Source organism: Lonchura striata, chromosome 1 (genome assembly GCF_046129695.1).
Source record: "Lonchura striata isolate bLonStr1 chromosome 1, bLonStr1.mat, whole genome shotgun sequence".
Lineage (NCBI taxonomy): Eukaryota > Metazoa > Chordata > Aves > Passeriformes > Estrildidae > Lonchura > Lonchura striata.
Window position 1 is genome coordinate 143,643,442 of NC_134603.1, and position 14,518 is coordinate 143,657,959.

At 37.1% G+C, this 14,518-nt stretch overlaps 1 protein-coding gene across 12 annotated transcripts in view; it reads right to left on the bottom strand.

The window, feature by feature from the left end:
• The window catches only part of PARD3 (par-3 family cell polarity regulator), a 441,459-nt gene that overhangs the window by 356,016 nt on the left and 70,925 nt on the right, over positions 1-14,518 (bottom strand). The gene's annotated exons all lie outside the window — the stretch shown is intronic.

Genomic DNA, 14,518 nt, shown 5'->3' on the forward strand with positions numbered 1-14,518 from the left:
CCCAACTAAACCAAACCAACAAACAACAAAACAAAAAAAGAAGCCAGGAAGCTGGTCAGATCAAAATCTTTCCATTCTGAAGACACAAAGACTCCAGTATTAAGTTCTTTAACAGGAAAAAAGCCATGAACTCTAAATTTTATCAGGTCACTATGAGGAAGATCAGCTATTTGCACCTGCTCAGCCACAGTTATTTACTTCAGAAATACCTGTGCCAGGAATTCCAGCTGCACCTGCACAGCAACATCAGAACCATTACAAGCTGAGGAATACTTCAGCACAGACTTGCCACAGAATGATGCTCTGTGGATGGACTAACCTGTTGTGGACAACAAACCTTTGTCGTTAATCAATGCTTTGCATAAAGCCTTCCTCTATGCAGGCAGACATCTCCAAAAATGCATTACCTCTATCCCTTCAGAAACAATCATGAATATTTCAAAATGACAATTAAGAAGGATTATCTTATAAGGTGTCCTCTACCAGTAAACTACTGATCTTACTGAGTTAAAGCTAGTTACTACCTTGATGTTATCTTAATTAGTACAATTTGTCTTCAGAAGACCCAGCTGGAAGGCATCATGCAATGGTCAGAAAGGACATAACAATACACTGATATAGTTGCCAAGAAGAAACACTGGTGGGGGAGGGGGGAACTGGCAGTTTTACATATTTTTTTCAAATTCTGGCTACAAATTTTAAATACATATTTAAGCCAGTACTCCTACTGCACTTGGTGTTAATTGACTTTGTCTCATCGCCCTGCAGAAAGGAACAAAGTGAACATCACACCAACAGTGTTGTTTTCAATCCACCCATTTCGAAGCATCGGGACGCTTGCTCTGATCATAGCTGTACAACCTGCCTTGTGTTTGTGGTACCTGTTTCCCTCTAAAGGGATGGGAGCTTCATATTCCACCTCCAACTTGTGGCTACAAACTCCTTCCCACCACAGGGGCTCTCCCCATGGAGGTTACTCGTAACTACAGGCTGTGTCTGAGTTTCTGAGTCCTTGCCAAAGCTGGAGCCACAATTCTCTGTCCTGTGGGGAACATATCAACCCCTCTGCCACCCATCTTTGCCCCAGATGCTTCTTTGAGAATGAGGCATACTCAGAAAACTTCACTACAGAGTGCAGGAGGAACACATAAATGCCACTGACCACTACATGTCCTTCCACCCTCAGGACACTCTTTGAGATCTTTTGATTCAAAATATGGTACTATGAGTAAACTGGAGTAGAACAGAAAAGCCACAGAGCTACAGAGGCTTGTAACTAATGACACAGTTCCCATTTCTGGCAACCAAAACTGGCTGTTTCCAAAGTCACAATTACAGGCATGATTTACTGAAAGGCTCACCATGCTGGGTTTACAGTTTATTTCACCTCAGTGCAATGATAAAAAATAAAACTGATAAAGCATCAACGTAAAATGATAATGTATATGTTCGGACAAAGCTCTGTTTGCTGATCTAACATAAGACTGACTCCCAGTGTTAATGTCACAAACATAATTTCCACCCTGCAATGTCCATGCTCAAACAAACTCCTCCTTCCTGTATTTTCTTGAAAGGAATTGGAGCTCTTTGTTCCATCGAAATATGTAGCAACAATCTAACTCCACCTGCCTTCTCTGCTAATCACCTTCTGGAGTCTCCCATGCCTTTACAGTGATAGAGCTGCAGCGGATGCAGAATTGCAAACATCTGTTGGCACTATTTCCATAATAAGATTATACAAGCCCTTGAAGAACTAAGATCAAGTGAAAAATCCAGAAGACTTGAAAGCCTCATTAGCTTCTGGTTAATCAGAATCGGAAGCTGTCTTTAGAAGAACGGGACTCTTGATATTTCTCCAAGGACTGTTTTCACAGCTGTAATTAGCAATTGGTAGCAGAAAAACAAAAAGCTTTAAACCAGCATTTTTCCGAAGCTCTAAAGAGTGGTTTAGTTTTTTTGTAACTTGAAAACATTCTCCAACAGCAGATGAGAACTACTACTATTCCCCCCATGACAATGGCAGAGTAGAGGTACCCAGTCGTGGGGGGAAACAGCAGCACAAGGTTATTTTGCTGCCATAAACTTGAAATGCTTACTGTGATGATGAAGGGAACAAGAAGGGACAAGACATACACAGTTGGGAAAACAGACGGAACTCACAGCTGATTTCAATGCTGCCTTTAGTAAGTCAACAAAGCAACAGGAAAACCACGCTTCTGTCTTCATTTTGGGGCTTTTAAGTGCAGGGAAATTGAGCTTTAGGAAGGTGTAAAACATTTGTGCAAGGGACAGACACACCTGGCTCTTGAGTAATTGGAGGAGCAATACATTTTAGAAGAAGGAGGAGGAAGAGGAACTTCTACAGAAGTGATCACTCGAATAAATCTTGATAAGTAAAGCTAAAGATTATTAAATTCTGGACTTATTTCTTAAGGCTATTCAGGTGTCTTTGAAATCTTACAATCACCTCCACTTTCTACTTTCACAAAAAAAGACCTTCCTTAAAATTCATACACTTTCATTTCAAAGCTAATGCAGGCACAAGAATTTCCTAGTCATAATATTAATATTTTCAGTACTACATTTTGATAAGTTACATTAAAATGTCTCAAGCACAAAGTCACAGTGACCTCTGCTGAACAGTTAGTGCATCTTCCATGCAGAAAATGGAGCAGCTACACTGCCAATCCCAGCACACACAAATCTGCGACACAAACAGCATTTTGAAAGGAATGTCACTGCCTAAGCTACAAAACCCACAGCTCTGTTTGATATGGAACAGATAAAATTTTATGCAGAATATCAAGAGGAATCTTCTGATAAGCAAAAACAAAAAGATTAGGTTTCACCAAAGCCCTATATGTCACTTTGTGAGCTAAGTAATGCTATTGGCTACGTCCAGTAATTTCAATTATTCACTAAGGGATTACACTTACTGCAGTAAATTAAACAACAGCAGGCTGCTTGTGCTTACAGGGCCTAAATAATGACTGTGGTAAGAGCAGCACTGGCTGCCATACACTAAGAATAGTTTCATCTCATAAATGAGAAAATTCAGAAATCTCTGTCTGACGGTTTCAAAACTATTGCAAATATTTCTGTTTCTCAAAACCCTCTTCTTAGGCTAGGTGCAGTTGTCCAAACCAGCCTTGCCAACACTGGACAGCTGTTTTTCTCCAGCTGTGAGCCCCAGCAGAGCAGCATAAGCAGAGAGCTGCCCTGGGCATCTGACATCAGCCTGGGCTCCAGAGTGCACAGCAGGGACAATGGGATGAGATTTCCTCTCCACCTCCTCCCTGTGCAGGCTCTCACACTGCCTGGTATGTGGGTGAAGCCCAAGTGCTACTCCAAGCCACAGCTGTGTCTATCCAGGAGCAAGGGATAACAAAAAAAGAAAACCAAGTTCAACAAAAATTAAGAACTTCCTCTGTATTCTGTTTCCAAGGTTGGCAGGAGTAATATCACTACAGCTCAATTTCCCTCCATAGCTCCCATTGTCTTCCTGTCCTGAAGCACTGTAACCATGTTCTGCTGGTGGACTCCTTTTTTCTATTCAGATTTAAGTAATCTTTTTTTTTCTTTTTTTTTTTCCCCGTTAGAAAGTATATAGTTGAGTCTCTCGGGCCAAATCAACAATATTCCAGAGCATTTACTCCAGGACCTAGAAATAATAAGAGGGGTCTCAGGGCACTCATGCCACACAGGGGTACAGAAAAAGTTGTTCCTCTTGGTGTGCATTAGAAATATATAAATATATATACACAGACACACACAGTATATGTATTTCCAGTGAATATACTGGGGAATCTTCCTACTGAGAGGGATTATCAAAAATCTTTTGGATGAATAAACAGTTGCTTTGCTACTACATCTGGTTTTTTATGAAGTACAGAGGAAAAAAACTTGTACACAGAGACATGGTACATTTTATTCAAAGCCAGGTAAACTAAATGCATTAAAAATATTCTTCTAGCATAAAAAATTTTGCTAGGAGAAGAAGTCCCACACCTCCCTACTTCCCACTTTTTTACTTCATAGCAGGTGATTGCACTTCTGACTACAGAATGGGAGAAAAGAGCTCATTTACTTATTTCCACCATCAGAAAACCATATACATTTCAGATTTACCAGTGTTTACCAAAACCAAGTTATTATCAATACTTACAAGAGCCATTTAATCCACTTGTGTACCTCCATACACAAACTTGCTTTTATTTAAACAATATCCAGTCCAATAACCCATATTAAACTGTGAGACCGACATAAATAGCTTAATATTTAAGTCTCTATATTGCTTTTAAGTTATTATGCAGAAAACTGGACTAGTTAAAACTGCATCTCAAATTGCATTACACACTATGTTGCCAAGAAAATAATTTGCATATTTATGCCACCAAACACTAATACTTCCCTGAGAGCCTTTCAAATTACTCTGTTCATTTATACACAACAGCTCCCAAGGCCATGCTCCTGTATCAAAGGTACCAGATAGCAACTCTGCAGTGCCCCACAGCTCTAAACCATGAAGACTTGTGGGATTCCAGATTTTATTATCCTGACACAGCCTAACCAAGTTTCTGTTTATGAGGAGGAGGTGACTTTCTATTTTAATCTTAAATACCTAAGTAATTCTGAGATAAGAAATGCAGCAATAGTTGGAGTATCCCAGAGCTAATAGCCACAGACTGACCATTTCAAAACAGTATGGAAAGAAAAGATACACATCAAATCCAAGCTGAACCAGGATTCATTCAAGTCCTAACTAAAATGTCAGGATTTTCAGTCCTTAATACTTCATAAGACTCTTGTGATTCTAATTCAGAGTATCAAAACATAGATTTTAGCTTAAACCCTGAATGCGTCTTCATTTTACAAAGACACATTATCATCACAAGAATGATATTCTCATTACAAACTTCCAACTAATTCCAATGACTTCTAAAACGTAACCTCTTGAATTCTCACTCAAAAAAATTATCTGTGTACATTAAGGGAGAACAGAACTGAAGCTTCCATGATCTAGGACAGAATTAAGGACAGATTTAACTTTCATATCTCTAAGCAGAACTAAAGCTCTAAGTTAACAGACAGCAAGTTGTTCACATTATTTCTGTACAGATCCATGTCAAGCTTTATGATTCTGACACTTCCAGATCTGACATGAAATGCAAGATCATGGCTGTAAACCAATCCTTAATGTATCCTATGGAGCCCATTTAACAGTATTTGTATAGTATAAAATGATATAATATACAATGAGAATGTGTATTATATGCAACTCTTCATCTGCTGACTCAATAGAAAAGGGTAACTTAGAAATATTTTATAGTATTTTACAGTAACTATAAAACCACAATATGATTTCCTTATTTTTACGATTCTAAATAAAACTCAGATTTGTTTTAAGTAAATGAAAGTGATGCTCCCATAGGAAAATACATCTTTAGTTTTTACAACATTCCATAAAACACAAGATGTACAGAGGGTTTATTTAGCTTCAGAGACATATTTTGACATCATAAAAATTCCCATCTTTGGCAGTTCTGAGTGACTGGAATTAACTTATTTACTCTGAATTAACATAATAACTTAACCAGATGGTACGAGAGTTACAGTTGATTAGATCAATGACAATAATGTCACCAAGTCTGAGCATCTGACCTTGGCAAAACAAATATTGCAATATTTACAGTTAAAGAGGCAGACAAATCTGTAAAGAATGGCTGTTGGTAAATTGTATGAACACAGATGAACACAGAGCTCTCCTCATTAAGAGAATATGCTACCACAGAAACTGAATGTTATCTTGTCTCCTATTCTGTGAAGCTTCCTCTGCTGTGAAAAATATTTTTAATATGCATTCCAAGCAGCATTCATTTACATATATGTACTAATTCTCTCTTTTATTGGTTCATTTCTAGATTTAACAGACATGTAGATAATTGAAATTTTATATAGCACACTAAAGAGAATATAAGCCATGCACTGTTTTTAACATTTTTATAAACCAAAATTATAATCAGGTAATACACATGCATCTTTTATTTATTGCAAATAGTTAAAAAACTTATTTCATTAATGTATTTTTACCCTAAAGCTTTTTTGAATGTCCAAATAATTTCCCAATTGCATCTCAAAATTAAACCCTTTAGTTTTCATCTCTATACCCCAGGGCTTTACTGCACAACACAACATATTTTAATATGGTTAAATGCTACTGATGTTGCACAATGTTATTCCTTATTGAAAATGGTCATTAATATCACTTCATACCTCAGAGAGTATGGTAGTAATTTGGCAATAAAACACACTATTATCATCGTCTTCTAATAACCTGAAAGTCTTGTAATCCTAGGGCCCTAAATGTGTTATGGAATATTATTAGAACAAGCACATTCTGGTCATTATTTAGATGGGAACATTTCCCATGTCTCTCATACCTCATTCAGTAATTGCACACTCCTGCTATAATTAAATCTACCCATTTAAATTGTCCATAATATTCTGAGGTTCATTTTCTGGTCCTGTGGGACACATCATTGACTCCATTTTGGGAACAACATACTTTTTAATGATGTATTTTAAATTGTTTATTTTTATTTAAGTGACTGTCTAGAATAATAACTTGAAACATCCTGAATTGGATAAAACAGTTTAAAGTGAGAGAAATGAAAAAAGCAGCAGCAGCTTCCTAAATACATAAAACAAGAGTAAAATACTTCTTCCTCCTTGAAGTGACTTTACCGACTTGTCCAGCACTAAATGTACTGTCTTCCAGGGAAAAATATTGCTTTTCAGATGAGCAGCATTTACTGGAGGCAGTCAGGTTCATAGGAATATAAATTCCATGTCCAAGGCTTGGCCAAAAGCCCCCCTACCAGAGCCACGTGCACACAGTAGCCACATGTTCCATTGCCTTCAATTCAGACTGAGCTACCTAATATAGCAAAACAAAACTGAGTGAACGGCTTAAAATAAGAAAAGCCCAAGGCTGCAATGCAGTGTATTTAAAAAACCAACTAACCACATCCAAGTGTAAACTGTTCACTGTGAATAAATTTTGAAAATGTGTATGTTTGAAAATGGCTATGTTGCAAAACTGGTGTCATTTATCAGTATTAAGAGCAGTGGTTGTGTGATCTGCTCCGCCCATGAGGCATCTCCATCCTGCCCTGCCAGAGCTTGGACAAGAGCATGGAAGGAAAGCTTGCAGCTTCCACATCTCAGCTTGAGCCTTGAGCCATTTTCTCCTCATTTAAATAAACGGTCACACAAAAATCTTGGAAGGGATCTCCACTGGATTTTGTGCATAAATAAACTGCAAAACTTGTGCACACCAGGCAAACTGTGAGAAACCCATAAGCAAACTGTATCCAGACAAAGCCAACAAGTGAGCCAGCTCATCCACTCAGCACCCTGAGCTGAACCGTGCAGATGGGCCAGGCATACACCATACCAGAAAATCAAAACTCTTCGAGAATGGCACCTCTGTTCACTATCTGCTGTGACAACATAAGGAAAAAAAAGCGTGTTTATATTTAGAAAAATAATAACAAAGCATATTCCAGGGCTATGTGAAATATAGACAAGCCTGCATGGTGATATATATCTGTGTCACATATGAAATGCTGTAAGAAATAAAGAGCGAGAAAGTAGACCCCATAACCAAGAAGTATTGTGCTTATTGGAACAGTTTACTGAAATGGGAAACAAACTAATGGCTATGCCTATCTCCAAGCAACACTGGTGTTATAAAATGCACAGAAAGATCCAGCAGAAATAATTTGTACCACATTCCTGCTACACCATAGGTAACAAAAACATTTCAGGTCTCAAATAAATTGGAAGGACAATAAAAATCTTCTTCAGCTACCTGTCAGTAACAAGAAAGCAAAAGCATCCAAGAGAAAAAAATTTAAGGATAAAAGGGGGGTCAAATTATTGACAGGGACAGCTTTAAACATCTAAGAAGTTAACCTCAAACATAAACAGGAACTGTTGGGTTTAAACCATATTAAATCATCACTGAGGAGACTACAATCAAGCACTCAAAAGTTCCTATACTTGTGATATTTTCCATACATTGTTAGTATTTTTCATTCTTATTTACAGCTGGCACTAGATATCCACTGAAAAATCTCAGTTCCAGAGTTCCAGAGAGCCTATCTTTACATTTACACACATATGAATGTACAGAAGATGGACAGAAGACCCCATATCCAACATTTATACAAACAGCAGAATATTTCAATCTTTCTCTTATGTGCTACTCTGCAGTTGCAGGAAGCTCTTTGTCACACCACCATGCTCTCAGATATTTATTTAGACAGTTTTACAAGTCTGCAGCTCTACTGGTTTGGATCAAGTACAGTGTTGGAATTCAAGTAATAAACTTCCACCTGACACCAGTCATACTCCTGGTACCTTGCTGTTCTGCTGTCAACTAATTTATAAATAAAGCAGTATTTTTAGTTTTTAAACTGTCTGATTAAGGAGATAAACATGTTATGAAATTACTTTTGCAATTATACTGTTATCACCCCAAATAGAATTAGTAGTCTTTGTCCTCCAAAAATTATAAAAATTCTGATCATTTTTTTCTTAATTTCAGATTCAAAATAGTTTCCTATATCTGACATGCCTCCAATAGCTGGAATAAGTTGGAATAATTGGAATAAATAGAAAAAAGCAATTCAGAAATTAATAAAGGAAAATGTCCAGGAGTCCACAAATCAAGAAGAGCTGTAGGCTGTAACAACAACTTCCCAAAGAGAAAAGAGTACTCTGAACTTTCAAGCAATGATATGATTTTGATAGCTTAGATCGTACTACAATATGCTATAAAAGCTGTAGCATTATCTGTTCTTTTTAAAGAAGATAATCGCATATGAATCCTTTAAAACAAAACAGATATACTAGTATTACAAATTAGCTGGCAACATTCTCCATAAACAGTTTTTCAGTATAACAAAGACTTCCCAAGCACCTAGGAAAAAAAAAAATCCAATAGTCAGTCATCTGTTGGCATTTGCAATACACTTTTTGTTGTCTATTGAACACTAAAAAATGTATGCCATAAAACTGCACCTATGGTTATTTTATCCATCTTCATTTATAGTGACCTACATGTCTCTGAAGAAGTTACAGATTTTGCAACATTTTAAGAGAAAATTCAAAAAAACAGCTTTGTGAATTCGTATCTTTGATATCTTTAATATATACTAATTTTCATCAATTCAAAAAGAAGACCAGCTCTTCCATAACAAGTCTTCAAAAAAATATGCATCTCACTAAAATACATATATGTAGAAATATTGCCTCACCTACCTCTCTGCATAAGAACAAAAAAACGATATGACTATTTTTAAATTTTCAAAAAATTATTTGAAATCTTAATAAAAACTAATAATTGCCCAGCCTTTTGTGGGGAAGGGAAAGAGAGGGGAAAAAAAAAAAAAAGAGGAAAAAAAAAAGCCCCTGAGTGTAATTAAGCAGATTGAACACAAGAGGTAGCTCGTGTCTCCATATTCTTCATTCGACTAAGAAAGAAAAGGAAATGGAATAGCAAATACAGCTGTCACAATAAAAGATGTGTTTTTAAAAGCAAAATGGACAAAGGGATTTTTCTGGGCTCAAATAACTCAAGGAGAGCGGTGAGTGGGTGGGTTATCCTGGCTGTACCTCTGTGGAAAGCAGCCTGTTCATTCTGAGTCATTTCATAGCAAAGCCCTGAGCCCACAGAGAAGAGTTCATTTTCACCCAGGCTGCTTCTTTTTTTCCCCACTGAAAAGGAATGCTATCTGCTTCATGTATAACCCCAGTATTTTCTTGAGGATCAGGGTATTACCCTAATATACTTTTTGTATGGTAAGGACACCTTTCTGAAAACACCTATTATTGATATTCAAGATGCCATTATAAATGAATTTTTCATACCTGTTTTCAAATATACTAATTAAAATATGGCACAGTTGCAGGGAAAAAAATTGGCTAAAAGGAGTGTAATGTGAATAATATTATCAAGTAGACTACAATTATTACCTCTTCTTGATAAATATGTTTAGAAAATTAATGCTTCAACACTGCACATCTAATCACTTTAATAATCTTTTAATACAATGGACAAATCCATAAAAATCTACAGAGATTCCCTCACTGCTAGGTTTCTAAAGTGCACACCAGCAACATCCAAATGTTTCCTAATGCCAATAATTAGGCAGCTGGACACAACGTGTACCTGTCTGTGGCTCACTCTCTAGTTTCTCCCATTAATTACACACATGCAGGGAACCAAAAGAGAATATTCATTATGGACAACTCCAGGATGCAGAAGCCTGAAGTGGGCAGAGCAGCTCCCCACCCCTGACTGCTGCACCTCCCTCCCAGCAGCAGCACACTCAGGTGTCAAACCAGGTGCTGCAGAGCAGTACTGATGCTCACCTTATGCTCACCTGCCCGTAGTAAAAATGCTGCGAGAAAGAGGCTTTTATAAAGATCTTTTAGGCTTGCCTAAAACTCTTGATCATCTTAATTTTCATACAATTTGTTACCAATTATTTAAACCCCAAAGGATCAGAAAATAATGCCCAGGACCTTCCTAAAGTCACATTTACATTTTCTTAATCAATATATGGTTGCAGGTGAATTTTAAACAAGTAAACTCTCACAAACACTAGTAGGCTTGAAGCTGTCTCTACTCATTAGATGCAACAGTCTCTAGTCTCCACAGACAAGCAAACCTAAATAAATTTCAGATTAGGATCTGTTCTTCAGGGTAGCACCCTTAGGACAGATATGGCCCGGCAATGGCAGGATCTCAGTTTTGGCCAACATTCTTCAAATATATGAATGCACTCAATATGAAAGATCAAATTAGGACCTGCCAGATAACCTTTATCACAAAAACAATGCAAAGAACCATGCAGAACTCTTGACTTTGAATAAAAACTGTTCTTATCAACAGGAGATTTCCTATGGAATAAATGGAGTGAAGGAAATTTTGGCGATTGCTACAGTAATGTGCAAAATTCAGTGCCATAACAAATCACATCTTACTGTCATCTCAGTACCCAGTTCTCACTCAGAATCTTTAAGTAACAGATCTCAAAGCTCAAAAGTCTCAAATGTTTCATGCTGAAAAGCTATCTATACAAAAACATTTAATGCATGGTATGCAATAAACTGCACATATGATCTCTACAGCATAAAATTCACCAAAGCATAAGAAAGCACAGATATATAGATGCAGAATATACAGCTGTATATTCCCTTAAATGGGAAAATACAAAAACACTAAAGGAAAAAAATATACTATACACTATAAGTGTATATTTGAGATAAAATCTCCATACCACTTAACTTTGCACCATGTTCTTGAGAAACATATAAATGCAGCTAAAAACTATACTAGTTCTCAGTGTTTACTGAAACAAAAATAAGGATACTATGACCTTAGTTTCAATCCTAATTTACTTTCACAGCTCATTAACATCACATAAAAATATGCCATCATTAAAGTTTTAAATGAGAAATAATATTATAAACTAATATCCATTTCATAATTTGTAATCTATTATAGTCTACATTTCTTTTTTCATGTACCCATTCCAGGTGCTGTTCAAAACAGCTGAAGCAATGATTCATTCCAAAAAACTTTTATTTAAATAACTTAAGTAGACTTAGTAAAATATTTAACCTAGGCAGCTCAACACATTTCAGTTTCAACATAGCTGTAGCCACTCAATGGAAAATACAATTTTCCCAGTTTAATTGAGTGTACCGTACCTGTGACAGTGTTGGCAGTACATGTGTGAACTGCCAGACTGCTAACAGGGAGAAGCAGGTAATTCACCTAATGCTCTTACCCACCTAACATCCTTAAATGCTGATGTTTATTTGACAAGACAAACTAGAGGAATCCAATCCTGGAACACATAGAGGTTGAAGCACCAAAGCAGATTAAATATCAACTAGGTCAGCTGGATGCCATTTCATTTTGGCCTGAGCTCAAGTAAAACAGAACACAGGTAAACCTGACTGGAAAGACAACAGAGATGGTCCAGAGCAACATGAGCCCTTAGCCAGGACCTGCATCACCCCCACTTAATTGCATGTTGTTACTGAAAACTGCTTTATTGCATCCCCCAGTTTTCAACAGACTCCTTGGGCTCCTTTGCCAACAGGGGAGCAAGAGGAGCCACCGAGATGGCCGAGGCCAGGCTCGCTACCAGAGAGGAGTGTGAGAGAGAACCAGGCACAGATAACAAGCATACTCCTGCAATTTAATCATTTCTGAGAAACAACTCTCAGCATGGCATAAGATGTCTGGAGTCTGTCAAAGTCGAGGGATTTAGGCACCCAAGACATTTCTTTAAACTGGAGCTCTGACAGCACTGGGACACAAAGCTTTTGCAGAAGCTGACTTGAGCTCCCCTCGTTAATCTGCTTTATGCTCCCTCGGTGGCCGATACCCAGAGTGGCTCCACCAAAGCACGGCGCAGGGGGGCCAAAGTACAGCTGCTTCTCCAGCACCAGGAGCCAGAGACAAAATCTGTCACCCAAAAACAAGGAGAGAAGCCTCACATTAGTCACAGTCAAGTTTCAGGGTGGGACATCACACACTGATGTGTTACCCTCACATTTGTTAGCATCTGATCAAGGCAAACATATCTGTAAAGCTTTTAATATAATTTAATTACTAACATTAAGAATTGTTTTGAATACTACAAATTAGGCATATTACAAATTATAAAATCACAGAATGTTAAGGGGTCCGGATGGATCTTAAAGATCATCTAGATCCAACTCACCCTGCCATGTGCAGAGACACTTCTCACTAGGTCAGATTGCTCAAGGCATTACCCCACCTGGCTTTAAAAACTGCCAGGGTTAGAGCAAATATACTGGGCTTTAAATGGACAATGAGGACAGGGAGGTGCTTCTTATTGGAAGCATGAATCCACTTACTCCAATTTAATTGCCTAGACTATTTCAGATTTTTCTAAGTTTTAGAAAAGGGAAACTGAATTACTGTAGTCCTCTTTTGTTACTCACTTAGACCACATTATAAATATTCTAGATTAAGAAGTATTCCATCACATTATGGACAGAACACAAACAAATGCTCATACTTACACTCAGTGAATCCATTTCCATGCTGCTACATTACTAGATGGTAGAAACATCTCTCCATCTTATCTGTAACAATTGCAATGTAGTACAAGTAGGGGGAAAAAAAAAACATTAAAATAGCTATAAAAAATCCACACCTCTGTAACATCAATATAAATTTTAAAGTATATATAAAGTATTATATAAACTACTCACTTAATGAAAGCATGACAAATATAATTCTATACTATTAATCCACAGACAAATAGCATCTTTACTTGAGGATGCAAAATACATAGCTATAACCAAATCAGCACTACAATCTTAGAAAAGTAGAAAGTAATATTTATGTTTTTATAAAATAAACTTACAATTTACAGATTCATCTACTGATGCCAATACAGAATAGGTAAGTACATCTAAAGTATGATTAACAAGTATCTTTTTCTACAGATAACCTATACAAAGAAGTTACCATTACAAATCATTAAATTTTGAGATGCAAAAAGAAAAAATAGTATTCCACCCTTTGCTATGGATCACAGAGATATTTTTGTTAAATTATAAACTGTAAGCACAGGATACCTGTCCTTAGTTCCAGCAGCTATCTCAAAGCTCATTAAGTTGGATATAAACTTGAAAAGGGGAGAAATAACTCCCTAAAACCCCACAACATTTAACTGAACTAATTTCATCTATGATTGTAATGCCCATCACAGAGTCTTCTGATCACCAGCCATGAAAGACTGTGACAGACACCTTCCCTACTACTCCAAACAGTTTAGCATCATCCTTCAGTGTTGCCATCTCTTGCTTCCCTCTACAGCTCATTTATAGTTCTCTCTAAGAACACAAGTCCCAGTCATCTCCAAAAAAAACAATGCTGGTGATCTTCTATTGTTGACAATAAAACCTTGATATTCACCCTTCCACTTTATTTCCTACTTTTTGTTGTTGTTGCTGTTGTTAGCTATAGACAAACTCCTCCCTTATACCATATCTGTTATATCTTTACAGCTTTTGGGGACAGAACTTGTCAAACATCTTTCAGAAATCCAAGTGAGATACCATATGGATCATCCAAATTCCACCAGAGTAACCCAAAGCAATTTATGAAATCTGACTTATACTAACAAACATATGAGACAGAAAACACGTCGATCCTCCCCACAAAATCAGATTCATAAAAACATCAGCATGTAAGAAGAGCAACCAATTGCAAAGTCTTCCTTTGTCAACTCAGACTCCACTCCTGCTTGCAAGCAGTTGTATTGTATAACAGAATCGGAGCTGGCTGTGCCACATTCCTTCTCCTCATTAGCAAGGTGTACCATAACAACAATTTCTCCAAAACACACTTGCCCAAAGTCATACAGGATGTTTGTGACAAGAGTCAAAACACAGCCAA